This window comes from Artemia sp. Qi Xiang Cuo, chromosome 10 (genome assembly GCF_049724085.1).
Source record: "Artemia sp. Qi Xiang Cuo chromosome 10, ASM4972408v1, whole genome shotgun sequence".
In the NCBI taxonomy this organism is placed as follows: Eukaryota; Metazoa; Arthropoda; class Branchiopoda; order Anostraca; family Artemiidae; genus Artemia; species Artemia sp. Qi Xiang Cuo.
The window spans coordinates 18,696,014-18,723,193 of NC_142803.1; the positions used below are offsets into that span (position 1 = coordinate 18,696,014).

Genomic DNA, 27,180 nt, shown 5'->3' on the forward strand with positions numbered 1-27,180 from the left:
GCCCAGGGCACTTCGTATCAAAGGAGTTGTCATAGAAACTTCGAAAAGGGCTTATTCGATTGGACATGGGACGGGCTTATGCCCTTTGTAATAGTCGAAAGTAAACGAAAGGCGATTAACACCCCTTCCACGCCCACCATTTCCCCAAACACATCAAATCAAAATTTTTAGATAGCCATCTTGTTCAGCAAAGTTGATTTCCAGCTAGAAATTATGTTTTGGAGGATGACACTCCCCCCACAGCCCTCAGGGCAAGGGTTGTAGGTTATGCCCTGGGGGCATATAAGTGTTTTTATAGAAAGCTTTGTCTTAGAAACTTCAAAAAGAGCTTATTCGATTTGGAAATTAAAAGGCCTAGTGCTTTTTTGAATAGTCGAAAGTGATTGGAGGGCAACTAACCCCTCTCTCACGCCCACCTTTTCTCATCACACATCCAATCAAAATTTTGTTCGACGTAGCTGAAAGTACTGGAAATTACGTCTTTGAAGATGACAAACCCCCCAAACCCCTCAGGACAAGGGTTGTAAGTCATTCGATTGGAAATTGAAATGGCTAATGCCCTTTTAATAGTCGAAAGTGATTGGAGTGAAACTAACCCCGCTTCCATGCCCACCATTTCCCAAAACACATCCAGTCAAAATTTTGAGATAGCAATTTTGTTCAACACACTTGAAAGGTCTAGAAATTATATTTTTGAGCAGGACACACCCCCAACAGTCTTCAGGGCAAGGGTTGTAAGTTATGCCCTGGGGGCATATAAGGTTTTTATTGAAAGCTTTGTCATAGAAACTTGAAAAGGGCTCATTTGATTAGAAATTCAAAGGGCTAGTGCCCTTTTTAATAGTCGAAAGTGATTAGAGGGCAACTAAACCCCCTCTCACGTCCACCATTTCCCCAAACACATCCAATCAAAATTTTTAAATATCTATTTTGTTCAACATAGTTGAAGGTTTTGGAAATTAGGTCTTTGAGGATGATAACCCCCTCAGGGCAGGGGTTGTAAGTTATGCCCCGGGGGTATATACGTTTTTTATAGATAGTGTTGTCGTAGAAACTTCAAAAAAAGCTCATTTGACTGGAAATTTAAAGGGCTAATGCCCTTTTTAATAGTCGAAAGAGATTGGAGGACAATTAACCCCCCTCTCACGCCCACCATTTCACAGAACACATTCAATCAAACTTTTGAGATATCCATTTTGTTCAACGTAGTTGAAAATTCTGGAAATTAGGTCTTTGAGGATGATACCCCCCCCCCTAAGCCCTTGAGGGTACGGGTTGTAAGTTATGCCCTGGGGGCATGTAAGGTTTTGTTTTCATAGAAACTTCAAAAAGGGCTCATTCGATTGAAAATTCAAAGAGCTGTTGGTCTTTTTAATACATGAAAGTGATTGGAGGGCAACTAACCCCCTCTCAAATCCGTCATTTCCCCAAACACATCCATATAAACTTTGAGATAGCCATTTTTGTTCAACATAGTTGAAAGTTCTGGAAATTATGTCTTTGAGGATGACACTCACCCTACAGCCCTCAGGGCGAGGGTTGTTAGTTATGTCCTGGGGGCATATAAGATTTTTATAGATAGCGTTGTTATAGAAACTTAAAAAAGGGCTCATTCGATTGCAAACTGAAAGGGCTATTGCCCTTTTTAATAGTCAATAGTGATTGCCCCTCTTACGCCCACCATTTCCCAAAACATATGTAATCAAAATTTTGAGGTATCCATTTTGTTCAACGTAGTTAAAAGTTCTGGAAATTAGGTCTTTGAGGATGATAACCCCCCCCCCACAGCCCTCAGGGCAAGGGTTGTAAGTTATGAAGTTATGCCCTGGTTGATATAAGGTTTTTATAAAAAGCGTTGTCGTAGAAACTTCAAAATAAAGCTCATTTGATTGGAAATTGAAAGGGCTAGTACCCTTTTTAATAGTCGAAAGTGATTAGAGAGCAACTAATCCCCCTCTCATGCCCACCATTTCCCTAAACACATCCAGTTAAAATTTTGAGATAGGTATTTTATCAATGTAGTTGAAAGTTCTGGAAATTATGTCTTTGAGGATGACAAACCCCTCAGGGCAAGGGTTGTAAGTTATGCCCTGCGGTCATATAAGGTTTTTTATAGAAAGTGTTTTTTTTTAGAAACTTCAAAAAGGGATCATTTGATTGGGAATTGAAAGGGCTAGTGGCCTTTTTAATAGTCGAAAGTGATTGGAGGGTGACTAACCCCTCTCCCTCGCTCAAGCCCATCATTTCCCCAAACACATCCAATCAAAATTTTGAGATAGCCATTTTTTTCAACGTATTCAAAAGCTCTGGAAATTTGGTCTTTGAGGATGACCACCCCCCCCCCTCCCCGTAGCCTTCAAGGCAATGGTTCTAAGTTATGCCCTGGGGGCATATAAGGTTTTCTTTATAGAAAATGCTGTCATACAAACTTCAAAAAGAACTCATTCAATTCAAAATTGAAATGGCTAGTGCCGTTTTTAATAGGGTAGTCGAAACTGACTGGAGGACAACTAACTTTTCTCACATTTGAAAGTTATGGAAATTAGGTCTTTGCCAGCGTTGTCGTAGAAACTTCAAAAAGGACTCATTCAATTGGGAATTGAGAGGGCTAGTGCCCATATTAAAACTCAAAGGCAATCGGAGGGCAAATGCCCCCCACGCTTGTCCATAATTTCCCCAAACACTTCCAATCAATATTTTGATATAGCCATTTTGTTGAACGTAGTTGAAGGGTTAAGAAATTATGTTTTTGAGTATGACAACCCCCTTACAGCCCATGGGGCTAAGGTTGTAAGTTATGCCCTGGGGGATTATAATTTTTGTATAGAAAGTGTTGTCGTAAAAACTTCAAAAAGGGCTCTTTCTATTGGAAATTGAGATGGCTTTTGGCGTTTTTAATAGTCGACAGTAGTCGGAGGGAGAATCCCCCCCCCGCCCATCAATTCCCCAAATATTTCCGATCAACATTTTGATATGGCCATTTTGTTCAACGGAGTTGAAAGGTCTGGAAATTATGTCTTTGAGGATGACAACCCTCCCTCCATAGCCTTCAGGACAAGGGTCGTAAGTTATTCCCTTGGGGTATATAAGGTTTTTATAGAAAGTTTTGTCGTAGAAGCTTCAAAAAGGGCCATTTCATTGGAAATTGAGAGGACTAGTGCCTTTTTTATCAGTCGAAAGTGATTAAAGGGCAAATGCCCCCCCCCCCTCACGCCTATCATTTCCCAAACACTTCCAATCAAAGTTTTGATAAAATCATTTTGTTCAGCCTATCAGAAAGGTCTGAAACCTTTAAAAAGGTCAAACCTTTTGGGTAAATGAAACCCAAAACCAAAAAGAAGAAAAATCTTGGTTATAATAGTGCACTTTTTGAGTCTGTGAGACTATATTTTTCGTTGCAAATGTCCCAAGTTTCCCATAGTATTTAGTTGCTATGGAGAAATAGTCAATCGATAATAGGCTGCATACTGATATATTTTAATTAAAAGGAAAAATACTGTTCTTTCTATTTCAACTTTAGACAGAGCCATTCAAAGGGGGGCAACCGGGTCAGCTGCTCCGGGCACAGCAGCTGGGGTGAGGGGGGGGGGTGCTACGGATAGGGGTACCCCACTTTGGTCAAAATCTTCACTTTGATTCGGCTCTGAAAAAAACTAATCGATGTCCTGAAAAACTAAGTCACACTGTTCAATACATATTGTTTTTAATAAAATGCAAATGACGCAACTGACGCAACATTTGACGCAATGACGCAGCATTTGCAAAGGATGCAAATGACGCTTTGAAACTTTTACAATGACGCAATATTTGCAAATGATGGAAATGACGATTTGAAACTTCTACAATGACGCAACATTTGCAAATGATGAAAATGACACTTTGAAACTTTTACGTTTAGGGGATGGGGAAGGGAGCAGTAGTTAACTCTTGTTTGTAGTAATTTCATACGTTTTAAAGTGAACCTTCAATTCAAAGTTTACTCATTTTGAGATTTATTTATTCATCTACCTAAGTAGATGAATTGGTAGTCCTTGTTTAATTTAACTGTTTATTTCAATATCTGTTTCTTTTGGGTTTCATTTATTCTTTAATAGTGATTTCTGGTCGTTGTCAATTTAAATTATTGTAGGTCTTTTCTGCTGGTATTGAGTTTAATATGGTTTTTTGCTTTTCTTTGGAAAACTTCTTTTTTGGAAAGTTTCTTTTTTGATTATTTGATAAATTTTTTTCTTATCTAAGACAGAAATTTTTCTAATGAGTTTTCTAGCTCTTTACTTATTTAAATAGTTACATTTTTCCAGATTGTCGTCTCAGGATATAAAGGATTCAAGACCCTTATTATTTGCAAATGAGACGGTAGCTGAAAAAAAAATTAGCTAGACCAACCTTACAAATTACAATTGGCAGGCTTTGTTCAGCATGAGCGGCGTTCCAATTTTGAAGGTCATTACGTTGCAGATACACGGAACTTGGCCTTCGACGATGCAGAGGTGAGTCAATGCCAGAAAATTAATTGTTATTCTTGTTTTGCAAAATCAACCAAGACGTGAGTGACCCTTGTTGAGTGAAACTTTAATTGAGCCTTTCAATTATTTTGAACAAAATGGTTGCGTCCAAACTTTAATAGGACTTCTTGTGGGTTTTACTAGGGTCAGGTATCAAAAATAGCCACGGACAAGGGTGAATTTTACTCTATCTGTAGTGTTACCGCACGTTTTAATTATAATCGACCAAAATCTCTTTGTAGTTTCTAAGACCACACAGAGGTTGCCAATTAAGAGGTTGAGGGAGGGATAAAGGAATACAAGATTTGATGCACATGGCTTTTTGCTTAGGCAGCGCTATAGAGATTGCAATTTATCCTGTGACTTCCTCTGTTCAAGGTAGGAACATCCCAAAAGATTGATAGGCTTGTTGCACACTCACCGAAGTTGATTTAGAGAAATGTGCTGGCAAATTATGAATGGTCCGGTGAACTCGTATTGTGCAAAAAAAAAGTTTGATAAGCATGAATTTGGGGTTTTCTGGCTAATTTTGTAATGCTTTGATCCTAAATCAACAAATTGTCAAGTTACTAAATTTTACCAAGTTAACATTGCCACGTTGAAAATCTTGAAACTAATTGTTAAAGTGTTACATTAACTTTCATAAAAAACTTATTACAATAAAATAAACGATGAATTGGAATTTATAAATGTGGTTTTTTATTTATTAAAACAATAAATAAAACAAAATTTTTATTTGAAATAAATAAAACAATGTTTTTTATTTATTTATCATTCGGAACGGCTACGTAAAGCCGCTTAGAAAAGCAAAAAACAATCCCTTTTGCACGTCAGTGATATTATGGATCGAATACAGAGCGAGTTGTTGTTGCAATATTTACCCCCCCCCCCTCCACATATTTGTTCGAATAGTAAATTCGTCAAAAAATGTAAGTAAAATGTATTTCTCTCTAAACTGAGCTCCTTGACGTTGCCATACAGTTTTAAGGTTAATATTACAGTTCAAATGTGGCAATAAATTGATCGGATAATTTTCAAACAGTTCGTGGTAACGAACTGTAAGTAAGGATTGACCCGGCTCAATAGTAACCGAAACTCTAAAAAAAAGAATTTTGATAACCAACAGATACATCAAACGAATCAGATTTTAATGCTGATTTCAAATATATAAGTTTCATCAAGTTTAGTTCTACCCATCAAAAGTTACGCGCCTGAGAAAATTTGCTTGATTTTCGAAAAAAGGGGGAAACACCCCCTAAAAGTTAAATAACCTCAATGAAAATGACGCCATTGGATTCAACGTATCAGAGAACCCTACTTTAGAGGTTTTAAGCTCCTATCTGCAATAATGTGGAATTTTACAATTTTTGCCACAAGAAAGATCAGGGATGCGTGTTTGTTTGTTTTTTTGGGTTTTTTTTCAGGGGTGGTCGACCCAGTGGTCTTAGAATATCGTGGGAGGGCTCATTCGAACGGAAATTAAAAGTTATAGTGCCCTTTTTAAGTGACCAAAAAAATGGAGGGCAACAAGGCCCCCTCCCACTCTCATTTTTCCCAAAGTCATCCGATCAAAATTTTGAAATAGCCACTTTTTTCAGCATGGTCGAAAATATAATAACAATATGTTTTAGGATAACTTAATCCCCCAAAGTCCCCTGGGGGAGGGCTGAAAGTTATGAACTTTACCTAATGTTTACATATAGGTTAGTATTGGTTATTGGGAAGTATAAAAACGTTTTCAGGTTTTTTTTCTAGTAGTGGGGGGTCGGGGGTTATGTGGGAGGATCTCTCCATGGGGGAAGGGACATTGCTATGAAGGGGGCACCGGATTTCCCAGCATGAAAGATCTTAAGCCGAACTGGCCAGTCATGACCAAAAACCAACAAAGACCAAAAATATTTGCTTTTGTAATAGCCAGCAAAAGGATTATTTCGCAATAGAATAATTAAAGTAATTTCCAGTTTTTTTATTTTTCCTCAGTTACTCTGGTGTTCTCACTGAAGCAACTCTATAATAGCATCTTTTCCCTACGTGGATCAGTTTGAGCCAATTGTATATATATATATATATATATTTTTTTTTTGTGGTGGTTTTTGTTGGTTTTTAGTTTTAGCTTGGTTTTTTATCTTGTTCTTCTTGTGTTTCTTTCGTGCTGAAGACGCCTTGTTTGGATACGGACGAAATATACGCGTTGTTTTACATTTTTCGTCTTTTCTCCTCTGGCCGCAGTCTCGTTTGTTTTTTTGTTTTTTTGTTTTGTTTTTTTTTCAATAAGATTTTTCTCTTTTTTGGTTATTTCCCAGCATTATTTAAAAAAGGATCAGTAATTAAATAAAAAAAAAGTTTTTCAACTGAAAGTAGGGAGCAACATCAAAAATTAAAACGAACAGAAATTATTACCTATATGATTGGGTTCGCCCCCTAGTCAATACCTCGCTCTTTAAGCCAAACTTTTTTTTTTACTACTTTCATAAGAGCTATTTATTCTAATTAACGGCCTTTATGATAAAAGGGTCATTTTTAAAGATTTGGAACAAAATTTGAACTTTAGCGTAAAGAGTGAGGCGTTGAGGAGGGGACAACCCCTCTCATTTACGGAATAATTTCTGTTCGTTTTAAGTTTTAGTGTCGCTCCTTACTTTCAGTTAAAAAACTTTTTTTTATTTAATAAAAACAAGGAATTTTTCCTTTCCAAGTTTAGCAATCAAACCGCTGATAAGCAAACAAATATTAAGATATCCTAACTAACGAACCTTCCTTTCCTAATCACTCCCAGAGGTGAAACTAGAAAATAGACATTTAGTTTTTCCATTGTCTCCCTTTCTATTTTTTTTTCTTTACTTATTCATGGTTGGAGAGATAGAAACGTAAATGGTAGAATACATAGTAACTAAAAGTTTAAACACCCGGCTTGAACCCCTGCAACCCCTAAATTTATATGGAAACTAAAATTTCATATTGTTAGATCTATGCAATGTTTTCACTTCATATTTTTCAAATCCTAAAACCCTGGTCGTAAAACTCATTTTCAACAACATAATCATTAAAATATACCCCCCCCCCATTGTATAATTTTTTTTATATTGTTTGTAAAACTCATTGTTATAATGACTTTGAAGAACGATTATTTACGAACGCCAGTGTTCAAAGTGAAGACCCGTGCTATTGTCTCTCCTTACATGGGCGTCCATAAGCTGAATTCCAGGGGGGGGCAAACTTCGTCTAATTGCTACTTTTAATGCTATATAATAGAAATCTCAGAACAAAAATATAAAAATAAGGCAGCATCATTCAGCCAGGGGGGGCCAGAAGCACCCCCCACCCCCCCCCCCATATGGGCGCCCATGTCTCCTTATGACATCTTTTATTTTATTATCGACAACTTAAGCTGAAGCTCACACTTTGATTGATAGATTTCAGAGATCCATGTGTGGTATGAAGAAACATTTTCTTAGACTGAAAATGAAGAATTTTCTGCATCGAAATTTGAACAAGGCTTTTACATAAGGAATGATACTCATCACTGAGCCTAGGCCACAGTTTATATAATTATCCAGTGTGATCTTTCCCTATCTCACCCATTATAAAAACCCGGACCAAGGAGCTCCAGAGAACGTTTTTGCAGATAGAAACATAAGCGGAATCAGATCTTTTCATGGGTAGATAAGTCAGACTGTAATCTAATCGGAAACAAGTGGAAATCCGCTATTTCGAATACTGTACTTAGTTGGAAACAATCGGAAACAGACTAACCCGCTAATGCAGAAAGAAGTGGGAGGAGCTTTTTGTTCGCACCGAGAACGAAGACCAGAAATGATCTGCGATAAGCTTACTGGATAATTATATGAACTGTGGCCTAGGCTCACCACCAGGGTTGCCACCGTCAGTAGGATTTTACTAGATCTAGTAAAAAAAATCTTGTAAATTTAGAGGATTTAGTAAATTTCCCGAAATCTAGTAAAATTCATGATTTGCAGTAAACAAAACTTTTGTTATTTTCCATGAATTCAGGGGAAAAATAAGGTCCATTCATTACAAAATCTGATTTCTATTGTTAGATATTATGGCTACTATTGCTCTCATTTTTCGATTTCGCGTCAACCCTAGCGCTTAAAAATCTCTACTTTTCTCTCCGCTTCTTCTTGATACTCGCTTTGAAAGGCAAACTATTTAAAATCAGGACTGGTATGCCGGCTTAATTTGTTTTCAGAAAATTTTACCAGACTCTCATAACAGCTGCTACGTTTGTTAGTTAGCATTGTCCCTTATTAAAAACGCTGCTAGAAATGAACTTTTTCCATACTTGCCCAAGATCTTTCTGACTCTCTACAGCTTGCCCCATTTAAGTGCTGGAGCAGAGAGACAGTTCTTGATTTTGTCGGTCATCAAAACTAAAAACCGGAGTAGGCTAAATGTCTCGAGTGTTTCGTCCCTAATGAAAACGAAGCAACTTGTTCTCCGGTCGTCAAGTGGAGTAGATGACTGGGTGATCCCCAGCGATTTGACTCAGGCTACCAAGAAATAGAAACAAGTAGATCCCTTCAGTCAGAAATCGACACTAGCGGGTACTTTAAATTCGGATGGGGCCAAGGACGATTAAAGCCTTTTAAGGGCGACTTTTTTTTAATTGTGATTACATATTTTACTTCTTACTTGTCGATTTGTATGATTTGCCTGACATGAAGAATATTGAAACAATGGTATTTTTTTAAAACTAATTATTGTATGCTGTATAAGTTTTCTTTTTCTTGGCAGCCCTAGTCTGATTTGAGGTGCACTTTTTAATTTACATATTTTTACAACTAAACCAGTAGCCGATTACATCATTTCCGTTTTGAAGAGACAAAATTCGATTGGTTTTTGATTTCCTTGAATACAAACAAAAGAGAATCCAGAAAAAATCCGTTAAAAAAATCCTAGATCCATTGCTTCAAAATTTAACAGAAATCTTTGTAAGCACCTTATCTCTTATTTAAATACCAGCCCAATTAGCGTTTTAAAAGTGGCCAATTTTTTCTTAAAAATGCAAAATTGAAGGGTTTAGATTTCAAACCTAAAAACGGAAACTAGGGAACAAATTTCAAAAGCCGTCACTTTCAAACACGTCTCAGATTCTAAGCACTCCATCGGCTGAATTGCTTCGTGAATATGAGTTGTAGTTTTTTTTCTTCGCTGATTGTTTTTTTTTTTTTTCAATATATCTGAATTTTATGACCTGAAGACCATTGATAAATTTAAAGCCGGGCTTCACCAGCATGATTTCCAGAATCTTAAGATTCCATACTATTGTTTGGCGTCTTGCATAAACCGCATCTGGAATATGAAGCCTATCCAGTAGTACATACAAATAATAAAAAAAAGGATTCTTGAACTTATAGGTTTCCGGAATTTTCAATCATACTATGAAAACGAAAGAAAAGAGGAAAAGAGAAAAAAAGAAGAAAAGAATAAAAGAGGAAAAAACATTGTGGACATCCTATTGATTATCCTCCTATAATAAAAATCGATTCTTGATGGTGCGCGTGCGGCTACTGCCGCACGCTCAAAAAAAAAATTTGAGCATTTATTAAAAACAGATACGATTTAGTAAATTTTTCCTCTCAGAATTAGTAAATTCTTCCAGGCCAGGGTGGCAACCCTGCTCATCACAAATATTCACTGGTTATTCACACTGAACTCCGTCGGAGCTTATTTATTTAGCCTAAAGGCCTGAGCTTGACGTAATTTAACTAACACGACGGACCTTAAATGGGAAATTCGATAACATTTTGGTGTCCAGCTGTTTAAAACTTTGTAAAAATTGATAAGGATTCAAGCAAATGGACTAAGCTAAAGAAAATTTTCGAATAGCTGTGGCGTAATTTTTAAAAACCCTTGAAGGGGTGGGGGGTAAACCTGGAGCCGATTTTTCCGTAAAGGCAAAAGTATGCTAAAAAAACTGATCTATTTCTGTGCAAGCTTGAATTATTTAGGTATATCTTAGTTTTGACAAGATTGTTGGAAACGCTAATTTTCAGCTGGGTGGTGAAAGCTAGGGTCTGGGGGAAGTTCAGAAAAGAGAAAATAATTTTGCAGATTTGCTTAACCTAAGATTTATATTTATATCATACGATTAAGATTTAAGATTTACCTACAGAATCAATCCAATAAACTTTGAGGTATTTTCCAATATATGTAGAACGCTGTACTGGAGCTATTGGAAATGATGCTGTATTTTAAACAGGTGTTGTATTTAATTATGATGAATCACTGATACAGTGGCGTAAATTCATGAAAACTTTTTTTTGGGGGGGGGGGGGTAGAAATGTACATTTCCATTCCTAAAGAGTTACAATTTTTTTTTTATTCTTTCAATTGAAATACCAAAAAAGGTGTTTTCAATGAAAATACGTAAAAAAAGCTTTTTTCAAAATCTAGAGAGGGGGTACAGGCTCTCCCTGCTCCCTCCCCTCATTAATGCCCAATGGATAGATAGATACTTGCAAATAAAACCGGAGAATGAGGGACAAAAGTAATAAAAAGATCGACGAATTATCCTACATTCAACATATCCCGATAACAGGGATATATCAAAGTGACGGACCACTGATGCTTTCAAGCATCATTGATGCTGTGTTTAAGTATGATGCTGATTCCATGAAAAAGAGCTGCAGAAAATTACACAGTAGTTTATAAGGTTCTCTCAACAGTCATACACCGAAAAGATATGAGGAACTTTCATAGCATATAGTTTATAGTTTTCATAGTATATAGTTTTATAGTGAAAACTAATTTTCGTTTGCTACTCAAATAGGTACTCACATTGACAGAAACTGGTATCATTAGAAAGTGCGAACTACAAAATCATTAATTTTTTTTTTTTTTTTGTTTAATGGAGCATACAAGTTCAGGAAAGAGCAGTCCCTCAAAATATTTTCGTGAACCTGATTGAAAAATATAAAAAAAATAGTTCAAATGGACTATCCATTGAGTAATTTGAAAATGTTTGTTAATTCCTCAATTTCGATCAGATGTCCTAAGGGGTAACAAACGGACAAGACTTAAAGAAGGCAGTAGGGCATGGGCCGAATGGTCTCCAATCACTTTTCATTTTAAGAAGGAACTAAAACTCTCAATTTCCGATCAAATTAGCATCCTGATGACAATGACAAGAGGTTTTAATGACAATGACAAGAGGTTGATGACACTGACAAGAATTTTTAATGATAAGAGGGGGGAGGTTGAGGATAAGAAGGAGATAGTCCTGCTCGTATGTAAAAAATGAAAAGCAGACCTCACAAAGCTTATTATATTTTTCAGATCTCATAAGTGCTACCCTGTTTCTCCATATGATCTTTTACAACTTGCAAATAAGATCTTCTTTCAAATTGTAGATACAAAAATATATTGGTACGTCTATAGCACAGTTTATATAATATACCAGTAAGTTTACCGCAGATGATTTCTGGCTCTTCATTCTCGGTGCGAACAAAAAGCTTTTCCCACTTATTTCTGCACTTAATGTTTACTTATTGGTTGAGCCGACCAAGTGGTTTTGTCAGTACTTGTTCCGTAGGTGATTATTTCTTGTCTACCCGTACCCGTAATAGTAACCGAAACTCTATAAAACGGAGTTTTGATATCAATAGATACATCAAAAGAATCAGATTTTTAGACTGATTTCAAATATATAACTTAATGTTAAAGTTTAATGTTAGCAATCAAGTTTAATGTTTGCAATCAAACGTTACACGCCTGAAAAAATTTGCCTTTTTTTCGAAAAAAAGGGGAAGCAACCCCTAAAAGTCATAGAACTTTAATGAAAATCACACCATCAGATTCAGCGTGTCAGAAAACCCTACTATAATAGTTTCATGCTCCTATCTACAAAAATGTGGAATTTTGTATTTTTTGTCAAAAGAAAGATCACGGATGTGTGTTTATTTGTTGTTGTTGTTTCCAAGGGGTGATCGTATCGATCCAGTAGTCCTAGAATATCGTGAGAGGGCTCATTATAACGGAAATTAGAAGTTCTAGTTCCCTTTCTAAGTGACCAACAAATTGGAGGGCAACTTGGCCCCCTCCCATGATCATTTTTCTCCCGAAGTCACCCAATCAAAATTATGAGATAGCCATTTTGTTCAGCATAGTCGAAGGAAGGGAGGAAGGGGGTTACGGGGGAGGATCTTTCCATGGAGGATGTTTTCTTGGGAAAAGGGAATTTTCTATGAAGGGGTGCTGGATTTCCCAGCATTGTTTAAAAAAAATGATCAGAAATTAAATAAAAAAAAACAAGTTTTTTCAACTGAAAGTAAGGAGCAAGATTAAAACTTAACTAACAGAAATTATTACGTATATGAGGGGGGTTGGCCCCTAGTCAATATCTCGCTCTTTACGCTAAAGTTTATTTTAGTAGTTTCAAAATAGCAATCTCTTCTAATTGAACGGCCTCTGTTATTCAGAGATTTGTGATTCAAATAAAATTTGAACTTTAGCGTAAAGAGCGAGGTATTGACTTGGGGGGCAAACTACCAAATTTACGCAATAAACTTAAAAGAACATAGAATCTGGCCAGGTATCTTAATTTGTAATTTACATCAGAACAAAATTTCGGGAAAACCATTTAGCCAAAAAAAATCAATATTAATATTAAAATTTAGTTTTAATTCTTCATGTACGTTGAGCCAAAATCAAAGCTGCATTAATTCAAAAACGTTCAGAAATTGAATAAAAAAAACAAGTTTTTTTTTAACTGAAAGTAAGGAGCGACATTAAAACTGAAAACGAACAGAAATTATTCCGTATATCAAAGGGGCGGTCCCCTCCTCAACGCCTCGCTCTTTATGCTAAAGTTTGACTGTCTCATAACTTCATTTTTTTAAACAATAAAAGACTTTAGCGTAAAGAGCGAGGCGTTGAGGAGGGGGCCACCTGTTTCATATACGGAATAATTTCTGTTCGTTAAAAAAACTTGTTTTTTTTTTATTTAATCTTCTACAAACATGATCTTCTACCCTTGCAAATTGCTCAAGCGTTATTACCACAGTTTAAATTATCCAGTATGGTCTTTCCCTATCTCACCCATTATAAAAACCCGGTCCGAGGTGCGAGTGCTCCAGAGAACGTTTTTGCAGATATAAACATAAGCGGCATTAAATCTTTTCACGGGTAGACAAAGAAGAATCACCTACGGAACAAGTACTGACAAAACCACTTGGCCGGCTCAACCAATAAGTGGACGATAAGTGCAGAAATAAGTGGGAGGAGCTTTTTGTTCGCACCGAGAATGAAGAGCCAGAAATCATCTGCGGTAAACTTAGTGGTATATTATATAAACTGTTGTAAGGTTACCCCTACTAGCAGGGTTAATAAATTTGGTAGCGTGATACAAACTGGGGCGTTGGGTAAGAAATCGGTACTCAGAATTCAGTGACAAATGATTTTATTTACAAAAGAAGATGAAAAGAAAAATATTCTGATTCTGTTTATGTTGACTATTTCCACACCTCTTCTAGGTCTAAGGTCTAATGATCTACTTGTTCAAATCCACCAATGTTTACCGAAAAGAAAAGATTAAATTAATCCTAGGCTAACGAATGTTTCTACTTAAAAAGGTTACACTTGAACAGCTAGTCAAGGCTTGAGTTCTGGGTTATTAAAATACTTTAGTTCAAGCTATTTTTGAGCTAAGCTAAGAATAACCGTACTTGCTTTTCATTCAAATTTTCATTAACCCCAACCAAGAGATTCTCTTATTATATCTTGAAAGGGCTGTGTATTGTTTGGACCTTTATTAAGCTTTAACATTAGCAGGGAGAGCTTAATTGAAAATATCTGGACATAAAGGTTTGGAAATTCTTACGTTGATAATATTGTTCCCTTTTCCCCTAAACCTACCTGTATAAACATTAAGGTCACCTTTGTATAAACATGTAGTACGGGGTTAACGAAATGAAAGAATGATTAAAAAAGGGAACGGTTTACTTCTTCGTATAAACGTCTGAATATTGCACAAAAGGGGGGGTGGGGTTAATTACTGTTATTCTCTGAAAATTCTATTTTCTGGATATAAGGTTCTTATAAAATCAAGCTAAGCCTATAGGGACTATCAGCCGAAAAGGGGACTCGCACAAGGCTCTTCTAGCCTTCTTTTCTTGGTTAAGTCTTCCTCTTCTGTTTAAACACTCGGTTATTCAAAGCTTAAATTTCTGATAATAAATTTAATTTGTCTTATTCTACCCTTAAAAATGCTGTTTTGTCCAAATGTATCAAGCCTTGTCTACGTGGAAATACTCAAAGCTTAAATTTCTCTTATATACGTATTAAAGTTATTTCCAAGTGACAGAAAGCTTTTAGAGGTTTTCTTCTTATTTTAACTTTTATCTTCAAACTTTTATCCCCAAGGAGAATTTAGACAGACAGTGGTAACTTATCGTAATTTACAAAGTAAAACACTTACTCTTTGTTTCCGAGGCAAAAATACCCGATTTGTCTCTCATCCATAATTCATATTTTCGTAGCTACTATATCTGTTTAGTGACCTTCCCTCCCTCGTAGCCAATCAACCACCTTTTGTAAAAATAGTTTCTTTCCAGTCTTTCAAGGACTTGCAAAACTGGTCTAAATTAGGTCTTAACATATCACGGGTTCAAAGTTCGTTTGATTCTTGGACAAAGAGTGTCAGTACAAGATTTATGACTAGTTATGCAAAGATAAGTTATTTTCAAATTCAAGCTAATTTGAAATTGTCACTATATTTCTGATCTATGAAGGAAAAGGGAATTCCAAGCTTTAATAAAATTGAGTTACGAAATTTACACAAAATAAGGCCTCCTTACAATCTCCCCCACTTAAAATCTTAGTATAATTTTTGTTCGTGGTGCTAGCTACCGCTGGCACCACTGTTCGTGGTGTTTTGTCACCAGTGTTATACCGGTAGGCCACAACACCACTGGCGTGGTAATATACGGGTGTAACCACTTATTGGAGGGGAAAGCCCCGGCCCCAAATTCTAATGCTATGCCCGTGTCTACCACACCGGTTCTGCGAATATCGGGTTTGGTACTACCCTATTTACAGTATACCCTGTCCCAGGGTATGATAACGCGATCGAGTGGTCAAATGGCCACTTTCTAAAGCCAAATGTACCCGCCTTGGGTTACGGCTAGAAAATCTCTTAACTCTCTCCTTGGAGGTAACAAACCTCCCTGTCAATATAATACTGACAGTACCTCGTAGATTTATTCCTACCCTGCCTGGGTTACAGAAACTAGTACACAGTTGTAGAAAATACCTTACTTGTATTCTTCCAAAAGGGTTACATATAACAACAGGAATATCCTTCCCAAGGGGTCAAAACGCAGACTCCTTCCCCAAACGGGGTCAAAACATAGACTAAAAAAGAATAATAATCTTTACACAACTGTTCATATGGGGGGACCTCTGCTTGGCCCAGCCAATCAGCTACATCTTCATTCAAAACCCAATTCAACTTCTTAGATTCATCTTACAATGACTCCCCAAAACCTGGAAGTATAAAAATAAACTTGACTCAAAGCTTCCCTATTGCAAAACCACTATCGCTTAGTAACGGGAATTTAACCTGTCTTTTGAAATTATACTATAAGCAAATGTAATTAAAAAAAAGAAAACAGGTCATTTATCTGAAAGGAAAAGAAACAGGGGTGGAACCCCAACAATTTTTGTTTTAAAAGGAATAAACAAAAGGAAACACAAATTTACTAAGATCTATTGTAACTCAATTTCTCCTTATACTACTTCTAAATTTAATCCCTGAGACTTTTGGTCTCGATAACCTGTATATAAATTTCTTAATTTTCTTAATATCAGTCCTACTGAAAGAAATCCCATTATATATATATAAAGAGTTTAAAAAGGTTATACGTCGATGTTCAATATGTTGTTACATCTTTCCCTTTCTTCTTGCAAGAAAACTCGTATTTGCCTCACTTCATCCAGGCCAATGGTTGAACTAAACCTATTCTAAATGTAAATAAAAGTTATATATTCAGTTTCGTCTTCCTAATGTAGTAGAACTTATGCAAAGTTCTCAGCCAGAAAATTTCGAACCTTATGAGCTCATGCTGATATTTTTAATCTACGGTTTTTTTTTGTTTGTTGTTTCGCGGCATCCGAAATCAAACCCCTGCTCTTGTGTTGCTAAGCAAAGATAAATCGACTTTTTGATTACTTAGGTTTAAAATTGAGCACAGCTTTAATAAAAAGAAAATATATTAATTGACCTCTATGAATAGCTGAATGTTATTTTCTTATTTGGGCCTTTTCAAACTTTATTCACAATTTTTTTTTCAAATTATAATTGAATACTCGAAAGAGTATTTAAAGGTGCCAAAAGGACTAGTAACAATGAAAAGCTTGAAAAATCAAAGGCAAATACATTCTACACTGAAAGGAAAAAAAAAATCTGTACCAGTTCTCTATTTTTTTTAAAAATTACGAGTTATGAAAATTTCGAACCTTTCGAATATTCTGAATTCATCTCCTTTGTTGGAGACAGAAATCATAAATTATTACTATCTTAAGTTATTGTATGGCTGTATTATAAGAAGTCTTATATAATTCCTATAACTTTTATCCTTTATTTGACGGATTTTTTATATCCTATCGGCAGTGTCTTTTATATTCAGCAACATTCTGAATCATATGGGTAATGGGATTTAGTTTTATCATTGTTCCTTAGAAGGCCCTACTACTATATTTTTACCAATGTGCATTTGTCACTATTCGGGCCAAGACACAATTTTCCTGTGGTATCACTTGGCCGAACGTTAAAGAGGTCACAAGGGAAAATTTTATCCCTAAAGAGTGGGGTAACTAACGCTAACTTTAAATCTTTTCAAGCAGAGCCAATAATTCTTAATGCCTCTTCAACCTGGTAATACATATACACAAAGACATCATCTTCTCTTAATTTATTTATGGTTTTGACAGATCCCATCTTGGCCCCCCAAATAATGACTTGAATGCAGGGAACGGATGACTCTATTAACTATTTTTTTTGATAAAATTATCTTAAATTGACGTCTTTTTTTCAGAATCATCCAGTGTATACAATAAGCTATTCACGGGAACCAAAAGGAGATTTTCTAACCTTTTCTTAAAAAATGGGATTTCCTTTCTTTCCTAAATTCGAAATTTTTGGTTCTGAGCTCTTCCCAAAATGTCAGATCTTGGACATATTTCGGTATCCTGTTTACCTTAGAAGCCATTTCTGCACTTTGCTAGCTTTCTTTGTCTCATTTTTTAGCCTGAATGCAGCCTTTGTGCGTTGGGATACAACCCTTTTTCGTATCCCTATGGATACAAATCTTTTTGCTTCCTTAAGAGGCAGATGCAACCCTTTCTTGCATCCTTAAGAAGTGGACACAACCCTTTTGTGTGTCCTTGATAGCTGTCCTCTCAACACCCCTCTGAAGTACATAACTCCCTGGCATGACATGTCCGCGACTTCTAGTCACTGGTCTACTCCTAACGGTTAACCTATATCTACAAAACTACGGAATCTGTGCCTGTGCCTTCCGATAGTTCCCTGACCATTGCTTGAAGGCCGCAGAGGTTTCGGCAAAAATTGTCCTAAAAATTTTCTTGTCCTTGGTTTATAAGTGCTGTGGCTAAGCAATGTCTTGTTTTTTGTCCTTCTCCACCACTACGGATACATGTTGGACGTTTTCTACATTCCGAATATTTATATGGACCCCAGCAAGTCTAGAATTTTATGCTAGGATTTTTTCTTTTACTAAATATATACCTGGAATAATTATCCCAAGTTGGTCCTGACATATCTTTCTTTCCACAATTCAAACATTTCTTTGGGTTATTTTTATAATTTCCTATGTTTTGAATTCTACTCTGGAGTTATCTCTTTGTTCTCCAGGGGAGGTTTTGTCTCCTAAGTCAACCACTGTTGCTCCAAACGACATGTCTGAGAAGTCCCTGTACATTAAATCAATCGATTCAAATCTATTTGCCAGCGCTAATAATTCATCTTTGTCGTCTGTTGTTTTAGTTTGTTCATGAACTTTCCTTCCAATTGAAGGGAGCATACCACTTTTGAAAATAATAATAGTTATGTCATCTGCCCTTATACCAGGAGCAGTTTTTGCATACTCTAGAGCCTTTCTACTAATTCGGGAGTAAAATTGGTGTACCAACTCAGATGGTCTTTGTTTCTCGGAAAGCAGTTCTTGTAGTTTTTGTGCGGCTGGTTTTTCATGTAAAAAGGCTTCTTTTAAAAGTTTTTCTAAATGGTCTAAATCTTTTATTTTAGGAATATCTAAGCTCGTTGCGAATCTTTGCATTTCTCCTCGAGTATAACAAAGAGCTTGATTTATCATGGCAATGTCATTTTTTTCTAAACTCCTTTGTATTTGTTTAAGGGTGGAAATCCATGAATGGGTTTCATTTGGGTATGTCAGTAATGGGATGGGAGGCGATTGCTCCACAAATAGGCTTTGAAGCCTACTTGTGACTGTGGCATCTCTATATTGCCCCTCTAGAGCGTTTATTCTAGACTACGCGTCTTGTAGTGCAATCTCTAACTCTTTGATTTTGTTTTCATTGGAACTCATGATGGATCTATTCCTTTCAATTCTTAGCGTTGGAAACGTTTTGATCCCTTATAGTGCTTTAAGTCGCTAAAATGGGTCTACTTATAAATTGTATGAGAATTTTCTCAGTACCTTGGTTTTAAATTTACCCTCAAGTTTAGTATTATAATTCCACACTCTTGAGGATGATTAACCTATGACCCTATTTAAGTAAATTATAGATGATACGGACACTAGAACTTGTAGCAAAGAGAAAGATAAGGAAAAGGAAGAAACAATCTTAGGAAGATAAAAGTCTGTCTGAGCTTCCCTTTTAGGTTGAAATTTTCTTTAATGAACACTTTTTCAAACTTTTCTGTCTTGGATAGGTTTGGAAAACTGAACACACACTTTCTTGTGAGGAACAGGACTAAATTTTACCAAATTTTATAAATTTAATTAATCCTCCCCCACTTAAACGAAAGTTGCACCTAACTTGAGTACGACCAGTTGTACCGAACCTGAATACTGCTGCGACCAGTTGTAAGGTTGCCCCTACTAGCAGGGCTAATAAATTTGGTAGCGTGATACAAACTGAGGCGTTGGGTAAGAAATCGGTACTCAGAATTCAGTGACAAATGATTTTATTTACAAAAGAAGATAAAAGGAAAAATATTCTAATTCTGTTTATATTGACTATTTCCACACCTCTTCTAGGTCTAAGGTCTAATGATCTACTTGTTCCAATCCACCAATGTTTACCGAAAAGAAAAGATTAAATTAATCCTAAGCTAACGAATGTTTCTACTTAAAAAGGTTACACTTGAACAGCTAGTCAAGACTTGAGTTCGGGGTTATTAAAATACTTTAGTTTAAGCTATTTTTAAGCTAAGCTAAGGATAACCGTACTTGCTTTTCATTCAAATTTTATTAACCCCAACCAAGAGATTCTCTTATTATTTCTTGAAAGGGCTGTGTAGTGCTTGGACCTTTATTAAGCTTTAACTTTAGCAGGGAGAGCTTAATTGAAAATATCTGGACATAAAGGTTTGGAAATTCTTACGTTGATAATATTGTTCCATTTTCCCCTAAACCTACCTGTATAAACATTAAGGTTACCTTTGTATAAATATGCAATATGGGGTTAACGACATGAAAGAATGATTAAAAAGAGAACAGTTTTCCTCTTAGTATAAACGTCTGAAGATTGCACAAAGATAAAGGTGGGGTTAATTGATGTGATTGTCCGATAATTCCAATTTCTGAACATAAGATCTTTATAAAGTCAAGCTCAGCCTAAAGGGACTCTAGGCCGAATAGGGAAATCAGAAATGGCTCTTCTAGCCTTCTCTTCTTGGGTAAGTTTTACTTTCCTCTTTAAACCCTCAGTTATTCAAAGCTTAAATTTCTGGTAAGAAATTTAATTTGGCTTATTCTAACCTTAAAATGCTGTTTTGTCCAAATGGCTCAAGCCTTGTCTAGGTGGAAATACTCAAAGCTTAAATTTCTCTTATATACGTATTAAAGTTATTTTCAAGTGACAGAAAGCTTTTAGAGGTTTTCTTCTTATTTTAACTTTTATCTTCAAACTTTTATCCCCAAGGAGAATTTAGACAGACAGTGGTAACTTATCGTAATTACAAAGTAAAACACTTACTCTTTGTTTCCGAGGCAAAACTACCCCGATTTGTCTCTCATCCATAAGTTATATTCTTTTTGCTACTTGATCCGTTTAGTGACCTTCCCTCCCTCCTAGCCAATCAACCATCTTTTGTCAAAAATAGTTTCTTTCCAGTCTTTCAAGGACTTGCAAAACTGGTCTAAATTAGGTCTTAACATATCACGGGTTCAAAGTTCGTTTGATTCTTGGACAAAGAGTGTCACTACAAGACTTATGACTAGTTATGCAAAGAGAATTTATTTTCAAATTCAAGCTAATTTGAAATTGTCGCTATATTTCTGATCTATGAAGCGAAAGGGAATTCCAAGCTTTAATAAAATTGAGTTACGAAATTTACACAAAATAAGGCCTCCTTACACTCTGGTTATTACTGACTAGCGTTGTTTTGTTGTTTCGGGAGCCGATGGTTAACATTAACCAAGCGGGTGATTTCAAACGGGTGATAGTTTGAATGTCAAGGCTCTGACTTTATGATCCAAGAGACTGTAAAGATCAAATGAAGACAATTAGCCTGAATTATAGCAAAGGACAAATAAATAGGAGTGAATTATTTGATATTAATAGTAAAGAGTTGGGATTCCTAAAAATAATTTTGCGAGTGTCAGCATAGGCTGACCGTCTCGAAGATAATTTCGTAACTGTTAAAAAAGTAACGAGAGGAAAGTTTAAAGTAAAGAAAACTTAAAGCATCTAATTGTTATGGAGATCTTCTTCTTCTTCTTCTCACTGTGCATACAGCATAAATAATATGCATTCGGTCTCGGGAGTGTTTTCAACCAAGAAGAACAGCACACGGAGGGAATTTTCTGCCTTGAAATTTCTGGGGACCCTGAATTAGGTATATTTTTTTGCCGCAAGGGCTTTATATTAAGCCATCCCGTTTGAATTTTTCTCGAGTTATTGTCAACAGTCATTTTCGTACATTTTCTCACCAATTAAAATCCAATCAAAGATGTTACTGACCCGAACCACCCCGACTTTGGCTACGTTTCCTCTTCAGTCTTACTGTAACCTGTAGCCTCTGCAGAAATAAAGAATTAAATAAGTAATGGGATACATGCTAACCATAGAAAAATGGTTTTCATAGTTCCTCCATGTAGCGGGGGGGGGGTCTTAAAACCTCCAATTGAGCGCGATAAACGAGAAATTGGCTATCTTAGAATATTCATTTTCTGGAACTTTGACCTTTGGGCAATAATTAATGTTTTTGTCACAAAATGGCAGAAATCCCCATCTTTGTGTGATATGGTCTGTTTTGTTACTTATGTAATTTTGTGATTCGTTGATGATTTATCTAAAACTTTGGCGATCACTGCAGATTCATGTCACTATTAGTTGAGGATTTATAGATAAGCGAGAAATTCACTGCAGAATTTATACCATACTCTAGAGGTTTTTTTAAAGATGGGTAGGTTCACCCATACTTCAGTAATGTAAACATATCAAAAGATGCATTGTATTATATTAGAAAATGTATCTTATGGGTAAAGGTAACCACAGAGATTAAGAAAATTATGAGACTTTTAACATTATTTGTTTTTCTTTTAGGCAGATGCACCAGAGTCACTGAAGAGTTTGGAGTGTTTTAGAGTAGAAATCTCTTCAGAAAATTTCCAAAAGTTGTGTGCTATGGATGCAACGGGTAATTTTGTAGTTAAAAAAAGGGTTGTACATCTATTTTGAGGCAGAAATTAAAGCGTCGGTGTCAGACTATATTTATAAATAACCATAAAGGAAGAAAATTCAAAGCCACAGCTAAGTGCAAGATTGAAGGTTGTCACGTGATATATAAATTCACATCAGAACTCGAGTTTCAAAGTGTAATGCAGAATGATCAACCATTTGTAACATTTAACGTATTACAATATTACCTTTTTGATCATAATAGGGTCAATCCACGCCAAATCATCCAATCGTGACTGCGCGTGAAATTCCAATTTTGCTGAAAAAATTCTCAGCTGTTCTCTTCATTGATAGTACACACAGGGTTTTTTTTTTGAAAGCTAGTTTTTCGGGAAAAAATTTCCAAAGTTTCAAAATTCGCAAAAAACGAGGTTTTTTGAAAAAAAAATCAAAAAAGTTGGTATTTTTTCCACTTATTTATCCAATTATCTACATAGCCAGGAGAGGTTGGATAGAAAAAATTGAGGCAATCCGATAACGACGGAAGAACTGACGGCCAACCGAAGTTTTTGAAACCTTGTGCGAAAAAGCAGAACTTCAAAAATCTGTAAATTCTGAACGGTAAGAGCTAGGATACCATTTTTTTTTATTCTTGTCCTCTTGTCACCAGGTACAAAGGGAAGTTTTGCATTTTGTCCTATCGCTTTTAGTTTCGGAGATATTTTCATAGAATTTTGACAAACTGTGAAAATTGTCACTTTTCATCCCCCAAAAAAGCTCTGTAGGCAACGCGATCCAGGAAAACTACTTATTAGGTCCTAGACTACCAAACATGACCTACCTGAAACCGTAAAAACCTCGATGGCAAAATTCGATCCTGATTTTTAAAAGAAGATTGAAGTTGGACCGTTTTTCAAGTTAACAAAATGCATGCGGAATGAACTGCTGCAAGTTTAAATTCTTTGTTGCCAAGCAGTTTATTCAAATATCGAAATCACACAAATTGAGCGATTCCTTTCTCCAGAGTAAGTTAGTGGGATGCGTCATCGAATTATTTGAAGTTCAGATATTTCACTCACAGTCGAATAATTGCTATTGGCCGTGAATGAAGTATAATTCATACCGTACTGTGAGGATTGTTAGATGTCGGAATTAGAAAAAATAGCTCTTGAAAAATGTTGTGTTGGACTTCATTTAAATAGCGAGTGTCACAAGAAAACATTTTTTCGCAAAGAAGGACTTAGACAATTTACCGAACTTTCAGATCAGAGTCGGGAGACAATTTTATTGAGAACATTTGTTAGCTCCATAGAGCGTATTTGCTTTCATCATGAGCAATTCTACCTTCATCAGTTTGCTAAGGCTGTTCCGAGAATCTGCTGTGATCCATTTGAGTTGCACACCTCTTGTCCTCGGAAAGGAACAAGAGCTATAACACTAGAAAACACTAGAACCTTGTCTCGTTTCAAACTTATTCCCTGTTACAAGGTGTGTGCTGAATGCCGCACCGAAATTGACGATCGTGCCTATGAAGAGTCCGATGATGACATTGTTAATATCCCCCAAGTTTCTAACGACGGATCTTTCTCATACAATTCCCAGCCTGATTGTTCCTCAAGACAATCTGCAGCGAACGCAGCTACAGTTGTTTCAAGTTTATTTGAAAATATTGGGACCTCGCCGCTCAAGCCTTATTCCTTAAAATTCTCTGTTGGACAAAAAAAAAGACTACGTTAAACGGAAGTCCGAAACGGTTGCAGAATTCGTTTCCAAAATCATTAATGTCGCTTTGAGTGTTCCAACCAGTGCTACTTCCTCTCCTGTGCTGAAGCGCAAATGCATAGCTTCGTCATTGGTTCAGAATTCTATGGAGTCTGCTGAAGAATCTGTCCCCTTTCTGATGAACGACACAGAAATAAAGGATTTCTGTATTTCCCTGAAAACCAAACTTGAAACCTCGGATACATTATCTAGGAAACTTAGTCTTCTCACTCTAGTGCCTCCGACATGGCCCCGGCAAAAAGTATCTGATTTTTTCCAAGTATCGGAGTACCTTGTTAGAAAAGCTAGGAATATTAGAAAGGAGGGAGGAATATTGCCTCTTTTGACCTAAAAAAAGCCACCTAATGTTCTTAAGCCACATGTAGTTCAGGCTGTTCTGGACTTTTACGAATCTGACGTCAACAGCCGGCAGCTTCCAGGCAAGAAAGATTTCGTCTCCGTAAAAATCGATGGCAAAAGGGAACAAAAACAAAAGAAATTACTGCTGGCCAATATTTCTGAACTTTACGAGTTATTTAAGAAGGACAATGAGGACAAACCGGATTTCAAAATCGGACGCAGCAAATTTGCTGAGCTTAAGCCACCCTGGTGTGTTACAGCTGGCTCAAGTGGGGTTCATTCGGTATGTGTTTGTCTGTACCACCAAAATACTAAGCTTAAATCATTAGGCGCTGATATAAGGATTTCGCTCGAGGATTTGATGTCCAAAGTTGTATGCTCTATCAGAAATGAAATGTGCAAGCTACACAAGTGCACTGTCTGTGTTGATAAACAAAACGACTTGGAGAGTTTTCTCTGGGAGGAACTAGCTGAATCTGATTCAGTGACCTATAAAGAGTGGGTACATGTGGACCGAACAGTTCTTAGACAAGTAGAAGAAACGATAGATGTGTTCATACCGAATTTTGTCGAGTCAATCCGGAACCTTACAGTACACCATTTCATTTCAGTCCGTCAGCAAAATTACATAGACCAACTAAAGCAGAATCTCGGCTCCAATGAGGTCCTCCTGCTTTTAGACTTTGCAGAAAATTTTTCCTTTTTGGTCGAAGACGCAGTTCAGGGTTTTCACTGGGAAAGTTCTCAGGCAACATTACATCCGTTTGTGGTATATTGGCGTAGGGGTGATAGCCTGTTCAGCAACAATTTGTGTGTTATCAGCGACCACATGGACCATAACACTGCTGCAGTTCACGCTTTTTTGAAAGTCGTATTGCTTCACGTTAAGGCTATGATTCCCGGCCTTTGTAAAATCTATTATTTCAGCGACGGTGCAGGATCCCAGTACAAAAACAGAAAAAACTTTGCAAATTTGAGCTGCCATTTCACTGACTTTGGGTTAGATGCTGAGTGGAATTTCTTTGCTTCGTGTCATGGAAAGAATGCGTGTGATGGGATTGGCGGTACTGTGAAAAGACTAGCAGCTCGCACCAGCTTGCAAAGGCCATTTGACAATCAGATACTTACGGCACACGATCTTTATGAGTGGGCAGATAAGTCCCTACCCAACATTACAGTATTTTGCGTTTCGTCAAATAACGTTAATGAAAACATTGAAAGTTGCCTCGAAGACCGCTTTGAGAAAGCTATTACTATTCCTGGAACTCAGTCATTTCACAGTTTTAGGCCCAAAGGCAAAAATAATATCAGTGCTTGCGTTTTATCGGATTTGGGTACTATCTTTCCAAGAGAAGAATTTATTGTGTTGCGGTTAGATTTCGAGAACGTCCTTTTAACCGATCAGGACTCGGGAGACTACGTAGCCTGTGTGTATGGCTCTGATTGGTGGGTGGGGTGTGTTGTAAGCATTGATGAGGAGAGTGGCGAAGTTGAAGCTAAGTTTATGCACCCAAATGGACCATGCTCAAGTTTTCGTTGGCCTCGGCCTGACGACACGTGCATAGTACCAGCTGCTAACTTACTACAAAAGCTGCCTATTCCTGAGTCTCGTAGTCACTCCGCAAGAAACTTTTTTTTAGAGCCAGATGTAGTAGCCGTTGTTACAGAAACATTCAAAACTTACAAGAAGAAAAGCAGAGAAAGCAACCATTAATTGTTTTATTTTCATTATTTCATTTTTTTTCTAACTTAATTGATCTAAGTAGTTTTGAAGAAGCATCTATTTGTTTCAAGAAATATAAAATCAGCCATTTCCGGACAAGTTCACATGAAGGGTAGGCTAAAAAACTTTAGTATACTATGCTACATACTAAGAATACCAGGTGCCTGAATTGATGAATTACATTCAAACTAGAAAAGTTTGAGATTGGTTACAAGAGATACAGCATGAGTGGCCATATTAAAAGATATGTTCGCTAACCAAATAAAAATGCAATAATTGGCGATAAAAGAATCTGCATTTTTATGATAACAGGAAACTTGAAAAACGGTCGAACTTCAATCTCCTTTTAAAAATCAGGATTGAATTTTGCCATCGAGGTTTTTACGGTTTCAGGTAGGTCATGTTTGGTAGTTTAGGACCTAATAAGTAGTTTTCCTGGATCGCGTTGCCTACAGAGCTTTTTTGGGGGATGAAAAGTGACAATTTTCACAATTTGTCAAAATTCTATGAAAATATCTCCGAAACTAAAAGCGATAGGACAAAATGCGAAACTTCCCTTTGTACCTGGTGACAAGAGGACAAGAATAAAAAAAAAAAATGGTATCCTAGCTCTTACCGTTAAGAATTTGCAGATTTTTGGAGTTCTGCTTTTTCGCACAAGGGTTCAAAAATTTCGGTTGGCCGTCAGTTCTTCCGTCATTATCGGATTGCCTCAATTTTTTCTATCCAATCTCTCCTGGCTATTTAGATAATTGGATAAATAAGTGGAAAAAATACCAAATTTTTGGATTTTTTTTTCAAAAAACCTCGTTTTTTGCGAATTTTGAAACTTTGGAAATTTTTTCCCGAAAAACTAGCTTTCAAAAAAAAAAAAAATCCTGTTTGTACTATCAATGAAGAGAACAGCTGAGAATTTTTTCAGCAAAATTGGAATTTCACGCGCAGTCACGATTGGATGATTTGGCGTGGATTGACCCAATA

General features: G+C 36.4%; 1 long non-coding RNA gene across 3 annotated transcripts in view; it reads left to right on the plus strand.

Moving 5' to 3' along the window:
* LOC148947541 (uncharacterized) overlaps positions 1-27,180 on the plus strand; it is a 41,940-nt gene that overhangs the window by 7,905 nt on the left and 6,855 nt on the right. For 2 of the 3 annotated variants that reach the window (XR_016142290.1, XR_016142291.1), the window contains 2 exons: positions 4,302-4,490; positions 22,281-22,638. This is a non-coding gene — a long non-coding RNA (uncharacterized LOC148947541). Of the gene's footprint in view, positions 1-4,301; positions 4,491-22,280; positions 22,639-27,180 lie in introns of those variants that run through there. The other variant, XR_016142292.1, reaches the window with a different exon arrangement.